The sequence below is a fragment of the Protopterus annectens genome, chromosome 3.part1, assembly GCF_019279795.1.
Source record: "Protopterus annectens isolate FY-2018-M chromosome 3.part1, PAN1.0, whole genome shotgun sequence".
In the NCBI taxonomy this organism is placed as follows: Eukaryota; Metazoa; Chordata; order Ceratodontiformes; family Protopteridae; genus Protopterus; species Protopterus annectens.
Window position 1 is genome coordinate 656,786,844 of NC_056732.1, and position 12,860 is coordinate 656,799,703.

The window sequence follows — 12,860 nt, forward strand, 5'->3', positions numbered from 1 at the left end:
CCTTATCACACTACAGCATTACACACTTACAGAATGCACTATTGAGATTACTGGCACACAGCACTTCCAGAGGCATACTTCTAGGTGGATGACATCATCGGCAAAGGCAAAGACGCCGATAGGGAATGTATGTGGAGTGAGCCATCTAAAAGCATTACTCTGTCCCCAGGCAGCTGGAAACACACACACACTTGGCAGGACTGGGAGTCGAACATACACCTAACTACCTTATCACACTACAGTATTACGCATTTACAGAACGTGCTACTGAGATTACTGGAACACAGCACTCCCAGAGGCATACTTCTAGGTGGATGACATCATCCGCAAAGGCAAAGACGCCGATAGGGAATGTATAGAGAGTGAGCAGTCTAAAAGCATATTACTGTCCCAAGGTAGACGTAGACAAACACACGGCAGTGGTGTGAGTGGGACAACTGCCTATCTATGGAGCACTATTACAACACTACATAGATACGAGATGTGCCACAGACAGTACACCCTTCAAGACAGTCAACCAGTATGTTCAATGTAGGCATCCATCCTGATGTGGGGTATGGACATCTGTTGCCTGGATGACCACCATCGCTATACAGGATGTCAATGGCCATGCCCATACACAGAGGCACATCACCGACACAAGGTGTCACTGAGCATGCTCATACACTTAGTATCCCATGTCCATTTGGAATGTACCATGTGTCCATCTACACAACGGCGTACTGGGCATGCTCACACACTTAGTAGAAGTGAAGGGCTATCTTGCATGCACACGGATTCTAAACATGGAAGGGCACAGTTTGGAATGTACTGTGTATCTATCTGCACAACGGCGCACTATGCATGCTCACGCACTTAGCAGTTGCAAAGGGTTGTCTTGCATGCACACGGATTCTAAACACGGAAGGGCACAGTTAGGAATGTACTGTGTGGCCATCTACACAACAGCGTACTGGGCATGCTCACACACTTAGCAGTAGCAAAGGGCTGTCCTGCATGCACACGGATTCTAAACACGGAAGGGCACAGTATGGTGTTACTGTCCCCACGTACATGAAGGCCATTCACATGTACTGACCAGTACACACTCAAGAGCCATCACAGATGTCTCAGGTGCAGATCACAGAGGTAAATGCCACATTCTGCTATGTAGCCCTCAGACATCACCATGTCCTTGGACCAGCAACACACATCCATACATTACCACAACACCGTGTGACTCATTACAATGGACTGTACATAGGTCTACAGCAACTGTGCAGACTACACATGTACTGACAGGGTTCCATCATGTGTTATGCAATGCAATAATACCACTGTACATTTCCAGGTTGGATCTACACATAACAGGGGCCCTGGGTCTTACACAGCTGTGACAGATGACTGTCGCTGAACACGAAAGAACACACATGTTTGGATATGACATACATGTAATTGCAGTAGATATGTGCATGGACCACACACACACAAAACATATGTACATAGCATAGCTTTTGCTGTCCTCCGTGCAGACAAGTGGCTGCAGCAATCACACGCATGCACATGGTAGGTAGGTCCATGGCTGTTGAATGCTAACAGTACATGAGGTAGCAATGTTGACCGAGGAAACATTCCCTCTGTACTAGTTACCCATGACACCCATCATATCATACCACAGTCCATGTGTTATGTATGTCATCACACATGTCCACCAATTGCAATACATACAAACATGGCTACATGACAGGCATGTAGGACCAACACACATGTACATGTAGTGGTGTGCATGCAGCTACCATGCATGTGCAGTAGCTGATGTAAGTAATTCATCTGTGCCTAACTACAACATGCAGTTGCAATGCAGCCCCATCATTGACAGCTGTATATGGTGAAATACTGACAGTACGGTAGGATGTACATCAGGTATGGATGGATGTGTGTACATAAAGTGGTGATCCATCTTTGCAGATGGATGTTTCCTGGGGACGGCTCACAGGTGTGTCACAAGCCATCCTACCATTACATGTGCAAACAGTACGCTATGTTACTGTTAGTTGACGGTGAAGACATAAAACCTACACAGCGGTCGGGTGTTACTGACTGTAAGTCACTTGAAACCTGTAACACTTACATCATCCCGTGTGCATATAGCAGCACAATTGCCGAAGGTAGCATTGGTACACATAATGCGGCCAATACTGCTGCATATCTGTCAGACGTATCATCATATAGCAGGTGTATAATTCACAGTACTGCCATGTGTGTTTGCTTGTGTGACCATATATGCCACATATGGTGGGGAATACATCCCAATTGTTACACACCCCTGTACACTGTTGTAGAGATCTGTACATACTGCAGTGTGGAAAGCATGACATAGGCAGGGGTGGTGTGTGTATCACACACATGTCAGCTATCCATATGTGAATGACATTTGTGGACTCCACAGTGTGTGTGTGTGTGTGTGTGTGTGTGTGTGTGTGTGTGTGTGTGTGTGTGTGTGTGTGTATGTATGTATGGCTGTCTGGTGCATGGAGTGAGGGTGTATGCTACCATACAGAACAGACAGGATCCCTAACCCCTCATGGTGATGCAGTCTAATACCCTGTTGATGCCATCGGTCTCAGCCTTACTGGCTACCTGTACATGTTCATTCTCTGTGTCGCATCATGTGGGTGCACAGTACTGTGAGGGTGATTACCACATAGGCAGGGGTCCTCACCTCAACACTATCGAGTGTGCGTTATAGTGTTGTTGACCCCGTCAGTGTGGGCATGTTACTGTGTGTTTCTGTGTATGTCTGTGTGTGTTCTCATCCCGTAATGTGACAGGGTATTACTGCTACACAGTTAGGCCTCATGCTATCAAGTGGCCTCTAATGTTATCATCAGCCAGACCGCTGTGTAAACCCCCCGCACCATGTCAACATACCTGTTATGTGACCTGGTATGGATGTCACGTCTCTAGCCACTGTAGCCTATTAAACAGCCCACATGCTTCTGGATCAGTAGATGTGTGGACATCTATGGTATGGTAGCCTTTCTAACAGTGAGGTTGATGCTATGTATAATATGCTGGTATTGCCATACATGCCTGTGAGTACTCCACATTTGCACATGGGAAACTGCAAACACTGCTACTTGTTGGCACATGCAAGTAGACCATAAGGAGGGAACCAGGACATCATTACCAACATGCTATTACTGTTGTTACCAAGAAACATACTGTGAACATATAACAATGCATTACAAACCAGTACTACATGGTATGTCTGGTGCGTGTCAACAGTACACAACTAATGTAATATACACTTCTCTCACTATTCTGTTCACCCTGTGCATAAGAACATTTGAGCATGTCCCTGCACCGATGGTGTGGATGACAGGGATGCAGCACAGGCATCATCATATGCACAGGGTGATAATGTTTGCCAGGGGCATAGGCTGTACCAGTGGATGACATCATGTGTGTGGGTAAGGGCCGGTGATCTGATTGGACATGTGTGGTCATTATGCATGTGGGTGTTGCGGTGCCCTACAGATGTTTTTGCTGTGTGCATGTATGAGTGCACACTGTTCTTCCTTTTGCCAGGCCTACACAGGGGTATTATTGACAGCTCCAGATTGTACAGGCCAGGATATACAGCTCACTGTGTCCAGCCATGGCCACATGACCTGTGCCTGCCAGGGATTGCACGGGCATGACCAGGCGGAGGTACAGATTGGCTACTGCCCGATGACAAATGTCCACCTGAACCGTGTCCCTACTGGGAACATCCAGAGCCATGTCCATGTGGCCTGCTATGTCCTGGTGTGGACAGTGCAGCACTAGCTGCACTGCTACTGCTACCGGCACTATGGGAGCGGGCATGTGAGGTGGCTCATTCACATTGACCTGCACTAGGTGGTGTAGCTGGCCTATGTCCACGTGGCCTATGCCTCACTCCTACCAGATGTTCCAGCACAGACAGCTCACGCTCGGGGATTGCCATGCCACGGTCAAGGATTCCGACCATGTCACCCAATCGCCTGTCCAGAACATCAGCAATCTGCTGTTGAGCATTTGCCAATGCCTGGATGTCATCATTTAGAGTACGGATAGCAGCCCTCTGAAGCCTCTGCCCTTCTCTGTTCTGCCATTCAGCACGTGTCTGTGCCGCCATTATAGTCTGGAACATGCATCTGCTGACACCAGCTGCTGCGCTCTTTCTTGCAGGTGTATGTCTGCCAGGGGTCCTCCTACGAGCAGCACTGGCCACATGCCTGTGTGGCACATCTGCAGTCATTACACTGACACCGTGGTGTGGAGACACACCTTCTGTAGCCACCACACGTTCCTGTTCCAAGCTAACACATGCTGACTGTCCTTCCTCTATGGCCACTGGTGATGGGGTATGGATTGGCATGAGGACTGTGTGCGGGGAAGAGGGGGACATAGCTGGGATGGCAACCATTGGCACAGATTCAGCCCCTAACAACCCTGCCTGTACCTCATGCATATGTTCATCACTGCTAGTATCTGTGGGGACACTAACATCAGATGGACCGCAGGAGGGTAACGTACCTACATCACCTATGAATGCAAAGAAAGACTCTACATTACAATAGACACACACACACACACACACACACACACACACACACAGACACACACACACACACACACACACACACACACACACACACACACACACACACACAGACACACACACACAGACACACACACACAGACACACACACACAGACACACCATGCATGTGATTTGACAGATGGCATGCAGCATGCATGTGATACAGCAGACGGCATGCAACCCAGACATTAATAGTGGTAGTTAGCATACCTCCCTGGGTTGCACACAACAGCAAGCAGGTGTCATATCAGTAGCCATGCAGTTCACAGAATCATGGTAGTAAGCATGCATCCCTGTGATACACCATGTGGACCAGCAGAGGTTAACAGCACACATGGCTGAAGTGACCTTGACATGTAATCTGCTGACGTGTGCATTGACATGCATACATGTGTGACACAATGGTGTCCTGACACATGTACAGCATTGTAATGGGTATCACATTGCAGTGTTGTCTGTATGCCCTACAGATAGAATGCACATTTAGCAAATGTGCATGAGCATGGAAGGGTAGTGTGAGGCATCTACATTGCTATACAGTGTGAAGTACAGACACTGTGCCATTGTATGGCATCATGAGGCGTCTATATTGCTATACAGTGTGTAATATGCACACATTGCATAGCCATAACTGCGTGCATACACATGACATAACTGTGGATTGTGACCCACGTTGCTGAGGTGTATACACACCAAACCATGCTGTGTCATGTGACAGGTCACTGGAAGACCTACGGATGACACCCCTGCACAACTACTACAGAGTCCTAGCTGCCTGGCAACCATGTCCACACATGACAGACTTGTCAATACACCATGTCCCACATGACATTGATGTACCACACACATGAGGTGCATGGTTGACGGTGATGTCCTACAGCAGCAAGGGAAATGTACGGTATCTGTGGCCTGATGTGGTGTCAATGTCTGTGGAAGCTGTAGAGGTGACTACTGTCATGCTATGACACAGTCGTGATGTTCAACACATCTTGTATGGTCGACTTACGTGACACCTCCACTAGCTGCGCACAGGCTTTTAGGATGTCCAGTGTACCACATCAACTGTATAATCAGTCAACTAAGGCTATAGTTGGACCATGTGTAGACAATGTGTAATAAGGTGTATACACATCACATCTACTGTGTGGCAACATGTCTCTGGCCATCCTCCATGGCCATGTGTGAACATGTGTTGGCCAAATGTTTGTGATGGCCATCTATCTCACATGTCTGTGTAGTCCCATATGACATACACCCATAGATGTCAGATATGTCACCGTCCACAGGGCTATGCAGACAACGGGTTGTATGTTTGGTATGTGGGGTATGTATTATGGGATAATGTGACAATATTGCAGCCAGGACACTACATGTCTGGGACATGTCAGATGGCACATCACAATGTGTGCACCCATTGCAGGGGCATATAACACAATGGTGACTCCTGCGGGCTGCCCATATCCCAGCTCACTGTGTAGTACTGTTTGCGTACCACACATGTGTTGTTCCAATGTATAGTACATATGCCTACATTGAACGACACCTCCACCGTTGTATGCACAGATGTCCACACATGTAGCGATCACAGATACTGTGGTTTCATGTCGGTGTTTCATTTCATTTGTATATATTGCACATGGGTAGCCAGTGTGAATGATGGGAGATGCGACCTGTACATCGTGACTGGACCATACATCATGTGTACATGTGTTAACTGGCCACATGGCGAATAGATATATGCATTAACATGCCTGATACTGATGACAGTCTCACCTGCAACAGACTGATGTCTGTGCGGCATGCCAGAGGTACCTGCATAGGGGTGACACAGCAGTTTGAACATTATCCATGACTGTATGACAGCCACAGGGTGCACTGTGCATGTTAACACATTCGCCTGTACAATAGCATATAGTATGCACATGTGTGCATACACAGGGTATCATACTGTAGTATGCAGCATGTGTGTAAACATACCTTGCACATGATGTTACATTACATATTGTACAGTGACACATGCAACTTAAATGGGATATAATAGTCATATGTGCAGTAGTGACTTACCAGGCAACTCCAGGCTCATTGGTTGGGAGACACCCACCTCCACGATGGCAGCTAGTGTTTGTGGATGCTGTTCTGAGGGTGTCCCCAGGCTGGCCAGTAGCTCCTCGGTGTGTGTGAGTGGGGACTGGGTTGGTAGCCCATCAACTGTACCACCTTGTTCCCTGGCGATTGCAGTGACACACTGTTTTGCATGTCGTATCAAGTCCATGCAGTGTCTGCGCACCTGCTGGTAGGTGCGGTTATGGCCACCCACATCATTAACCCTCCTGCGAAGGTCCTGCCACAGGTCGTCACGCTGCTCAGCATGCTGTGGCAAATAGCTGAACAACACCTCGTAGTTCTCATGGAGGTATGGGATGAGGACATCATCTTCCTGGCGGCTGTACGCTGGCAGGCGTGAATGAGGCATTATCTGGAAGACATAATGATGGTGGCAGGTCACAGTATCACAGAGATGTACAGAGATACAGCTGCACATACATTTGTATTAAATCTAGTACTTCTGCACAGTTATCTTTGCAAATCATCATGACACTGACACGACTGACATATTTGTGTCGCACACATGTAACACTCGTTATGCATTGGATATCATCACCATATATGTGTGTCACCTCATTACATTGTTTGCCTGTACTGGTGTTCTTACCTATCAGCACATGCCTGGATGTGTCCACAGTGATGCTGTTGACCTTGATGCTGTGTATATGTCACATATCAACACATACACTGCCTTAATGGACATGAGCAGTGACAATGCTCACATACGCACGGAACCTTTACATGCATGTGTTTTGCCATATAAATCTACACGGCACTGCACAGCAGTTCAACATCCTGCCACGGATCACCTATGTTGCACATGTGATAGACATGGGACAATGGCTAGCCGGACGTCATTCGCAGGGATGGTTATCAACTATAGCATGTACAGGCAAGGTTTCCTAGCTGTATCCGACAGCCATTTTGCCACCGCGAGGTGCATCAGTGCCACATTACTGATCCAGACAGTTAATAATACATCTACCATGCGGTCATCACACCATGTATGACAGAGATGACATGTGCAGCTTTGATGGACAGGGTTGCATGGTATGGCGGGAGTATGTAACATGTATGGCACAGGGATCTGTCGAGCATGTGGTGATCCTTGTAGTAGGACGGTGGCTGTCCATGACGTATGTCTTTCCGATCAGGATATGAACGTGTAGCATGTCCAACATCACAGTGTAGCACATGTCTTTATGAAAGGTAGCCAGCATGCTGCATAGTGGAGGTGAGGATCGTGAAGGTTGGTATCGCCCATCCACGCATGGCCAATACCCCTTAAAGGTGATATGTGATCCGATATTGGTCACCCGAGTGCTGAGTATGCCTGTCCAATGATCTCCATGCTCATGGACGGCACCCTGTCATGACATAGGTGCCTTGTATGACTACATAATAGGCCTGGAGACATCACCAACTCAGGGAGGTGAACTGCACAGCACCATCCCTTACACAGTGTCCATAATGTTGACCGCTTCCTAGGTGATAGTTAATGGGTACAGGGTTATTCACCTAGCGGTGACAATGCTATTATCAGCTGTCAGATTGTGCACATATGTCACACACCTCACCCACAAAGCCCATTCTGTATGTTGTCCACAACACTGAGACAGCTATTGCTCCTAGGTCATGGGCATTCACATCCTTACATACACAGATGCATCCCATTTGTCTGCGTGGTATGGGCTACAATGAGGGGGGAGTACAAAACATTAACCCTGTTTTACTGTAGCTGCCACTGGTGTGATATGCACATGTCACTCTGAAACCTTTTGTAGTGTTAATTCTGTCAACAAGCCACTGGTAGAACATTCCTGTGACATACAGTGGTACATCTAATATACTCAATGTAGCTGGAACACGGCATGGGTGATGATGTCCTATGACTTGTCACAGGTATGCTATGCAGTGTGAAATCATCCGTACTGTCATCTACTTCTGTACTGCTAACATCTACGTTGATAAAGGTTCATAGACTTGCAGACCATACTCAGCAGGGTAATAGTGCAGTGCCTCCAATTATGACTGTCGTCTCCACTTGTGGGTTGCAGTGGGTTGATATTATCCAACACCCTATCTGTATTGCATATTCATGCTTAGCACTTGCTCAGAACTTGTGAGCACTTCATGCACTACTAATTACTATAGCACCCATTCCAACTCATTTCTTACAAGTACACTGTCTGTCCTTATATTTCTAGCTTGCTTACAGTACAACAACTGTTGTACACACGTAACTCACATATCTTGTGAGACATGGTTGAATATACAGGCATGTCCAACTGTCACGTACCAGTGCTATTGCCTGTCTATATGATGAATATGGTGAACATGTGGCAATAGAGCAATTGTCTCATGTACACAGTCAATGGTCACCTCCCAACATACGACACTACAGCCTGTGGGAGATGCACATATGTAGCCATGCTGGGGGTAATGCTCTCACCAACCCAGACTGAACCTGACATTCATGTGGGGACGTGTAACATTTGCAACACATCCCAGTCATCACATAGTCTCACAAGATCTCCACCACCACAGGCCATGCATAGTATGAGTGCGACATTTGCAGAACCTCTCCATACTCTGTGTAGGCACCAGAGGCAGCCCCCATCACCAAACACAACAACTATTACTTATAGCCCACAGACTCATGTGTGCCCATCAAATACAGCCAATAGGGTGTTATAACATACCCAACACACCAGTCATAGGTGACTCTGTAAGTGGTCACACTGATATCCCACTCAGCAGGCTACACAAGGCGATAGTCGCTTACATCTAGCTGTCAGGTAACTGATTCTACAACATAACCTATGCACCCATGCCACACCTCACCAGGTACAATTTGACTGTCATTCTCCATGTTAGTGTGACTGCCCTGAGATGTAACTTCCCAGACTACATGTGCAGGGACATACAATAGCTCTCTGGTCTTGTAGTCCAGAAGGTATCGGCCAAGCCCTGGGAAGCATTCTACATTCATCCAGACTAGATACCACTGTACAACAACTGACTGTTTCACTTCAACAGTTGCCTATGCTTCTGCTGTCATTCCACAGGCATCCAGTATCTGTCTGCTTTGAATGACATGGTCAACAAAACACGATGCTTTGGCACAGATGACCTGCACCTGTCAGCCCTGTGAGTACAGATAACATGTAAGGCTCTTGCTGCTCCTATACTACCGGTCTTGCACAGTTTCCAATAACATTCACCACCAGAATGGGAACAGGCAAGCAAAACATGGGGTCATGTGACTCAATGCTTAACATCATCTCTGACGCACGCAGGCAAGGCACTCCTTATAATGGACCACTTCAATATCTCTGCAGTGACTGGGACCTGCCTCTATGCTCCGCAGAGCACACCTGCACTGACAGGTTATACGCAGACCACACCTTTCAGTCATGTAACCTGGACCGGAACACCCACGGCTGAGGTGTGCCCATATTTCACTATGTTGTACACACCTCCTGGCTGGTTACTTAGCACAATGCATCAGAGGTGATCCACATGCAACTAACTGTGTCCAGAACTGCTATACACATTGTAACATGCTACGGATTCAACAACATACCCCACGGTTACTGGCCCTCATTTCTTGGTGTACAGGACAGTAGGATTCAGACAGGTACTACTGATGTGCGACTGACACTACCCCACACTTAAATGGGATAGCTACTCATGTACCGACGCATTAGGCCAATGCTGTCCAGGATTCATAACCTCCACTCGGCTGGATTAACCCATACACACCACCACCAAGACCAACAATATCCTAGACATGGACATTACCAACATGTCACTGGTGTTCCACACCTGTGGTTATCCCCTCGTTGGTAGTTTCCGAACATATGCTAATCAACCTTGTTATCCACATCCCGGCACCACACCCTTCACGGCATACACAGTACAAGATTAGTACAATGCCTACTACAGACGTCTTATGACAGCAGTAGTAAACGTCATGACACCCGTGCAGATGGACAATGAACATACAAATGCTGAAACATACCCCAGTGCACTTCATTAGCACTTTCACGACTGCATGGCTCATGCTATTCCAAACAGAGCCATGATGGTACCCACCAGATAATGGATGCCACTCTGGGGTCCAGTTCCATGGACATAATGTACAACAAAAGGTGGAGGCTGTTGCAAAGTGGAGTACAATCCCATGGGTGGGGTAGCTCACTGGTCAGCCTCAGTAGGGCTCCGGGATCCCTTATCACATCCTACAAACCTAGCTACGTAAACATTACTGTGACACATTCCAGGGTGTACCACAAAGCATTATGGAGGTATGTCAGTAGTCAATGGCAATACCCACATCTGTTCTGACATACGACGGTTACTCAGGAACATTACAGAACTGAGTGATGTTGGCAACATCCTGGCGGATGGGTTCAATGCTAACTTTACACCCTCTCACTCCCTACAGGGCCATAATCCATGCAGGAACATTGTGGGGTCCCTGCGGTCACAACTACACAGTTCCAACCTGCACTCTCTAAGGCCTGGAACACAGACTCCATGTGACCATCCAACATTCCAGGCTGTGATTTACACAAACCTTAGAATGACATGTCTCCCCACTTGGCCACCAGATTCACTAATAGCCATGTATCAGACATTGTGGCCCCTGAATGGTGCACAGCAACAGTTATCACACTCCACACAGGTGGTGCCACAATGAACCAGGGGGTCTATTGCCCTATACACCTGACTGGACTATTCTGCAAGGCTATGGGGCACATCATCATGGAAGTCATTCACAAAGACATTGGTGGACTCCAGACCTTTGATGCCACCCAGGTTGGACTTGTTAGTGCCAGACCATGGCTCCTACACCTGGTGGACTCCTTTGATACAGTTACCAGGGTAGCTGATGATGGTAAGGGGGTCCACACAACCTACATTGTCCTCGCATTGGCTTTCAGCACTGTTCTCCATTCTGGTATTGGCAACATACACATCCACCTGCACATCGACCCCTACGTCTCAGGATGTTATGCAAAGTAGATCATTGACAGGACCCACACAATGAGGGTAGCATACCGTAGTACCTACTGTATTTCAGTTACACTTGGCATACCACAGTCCTCAGTCTTAGGGCCCCTCATGTTCGGTATATGCTTCCCTGAGGTACAGGCTAGCACAGAGGGACGTTCCCTGACTAGGTTTCCAGACAACTGCATACAAGGCACCATGATTGATCCACCAGCTGATACAGACTCCCTCCATAAGGGTGTCACTGTGACAGATACCTGATGTCGATAACATGGCCTCAAGCTGCATGACACATGGTGCATGAACATCCCCTTTGGATTACACCAATCACCCACTGACTATCACATAGGTGGTAGTCCCCTACATACATGTGACATTATATAGGATCTTAGTACACACGTATGTAGCACCCACTCCTTTGATAACCATATTGCCAATGTGGAATGGATATCCTTCTATGTGGCCACCCTTATCTGTACTGGATTTGTAGCTGGAACAAAGGCACCCATTGTACCTCTAAACTCCTAATGTATACACACATTCAAGGGTACAACACCCCGTTTAGGGTATACCTTACAGAACAGCAACAGCTTCCCTTTACATTTCTTCATGTTTCACCTCCCATTTTCTGGCACGCATCCAGCAGCCTGCTTTCATTTGTACTTTCCTACACCTGGCTTATCTTGCATAATGTGTTCTATGGCCGGTCTACTGCAGGTTTGCTTTGCTCTGCTATGACAGTTCTCTTTTCTTTGCAATCTGACACCTCCCCTATCCTGTTTTGCAGGTTTCTGCGAGCAGACTTGTCAGCTGCCGTTGATTGCCCGCTGTGAGTTAATAGGTGTTAATTGCTCAGTTGTACTCCAATTACCCTACTACGGCATTTCATTATTTTCTTCCCCTGACCTTCCTGTTTGAGCTATGGTGCGTGGTGTGTGCGTCCGCTTACCGAGTTTCGAGCACGTTTTCCTCCCCGTACACATGTGCTTTCGGGCACCATATGTGCTCTCAGCTAAACGATGCTATACCTACCTCCCCACCCCTGTCCTGCGGCTTTGCTTAGCAACGGCCAGGCTGGATTTGCATTGCTCCAATGTGCTTACAGCTATGGTGGCACACCCCACTGC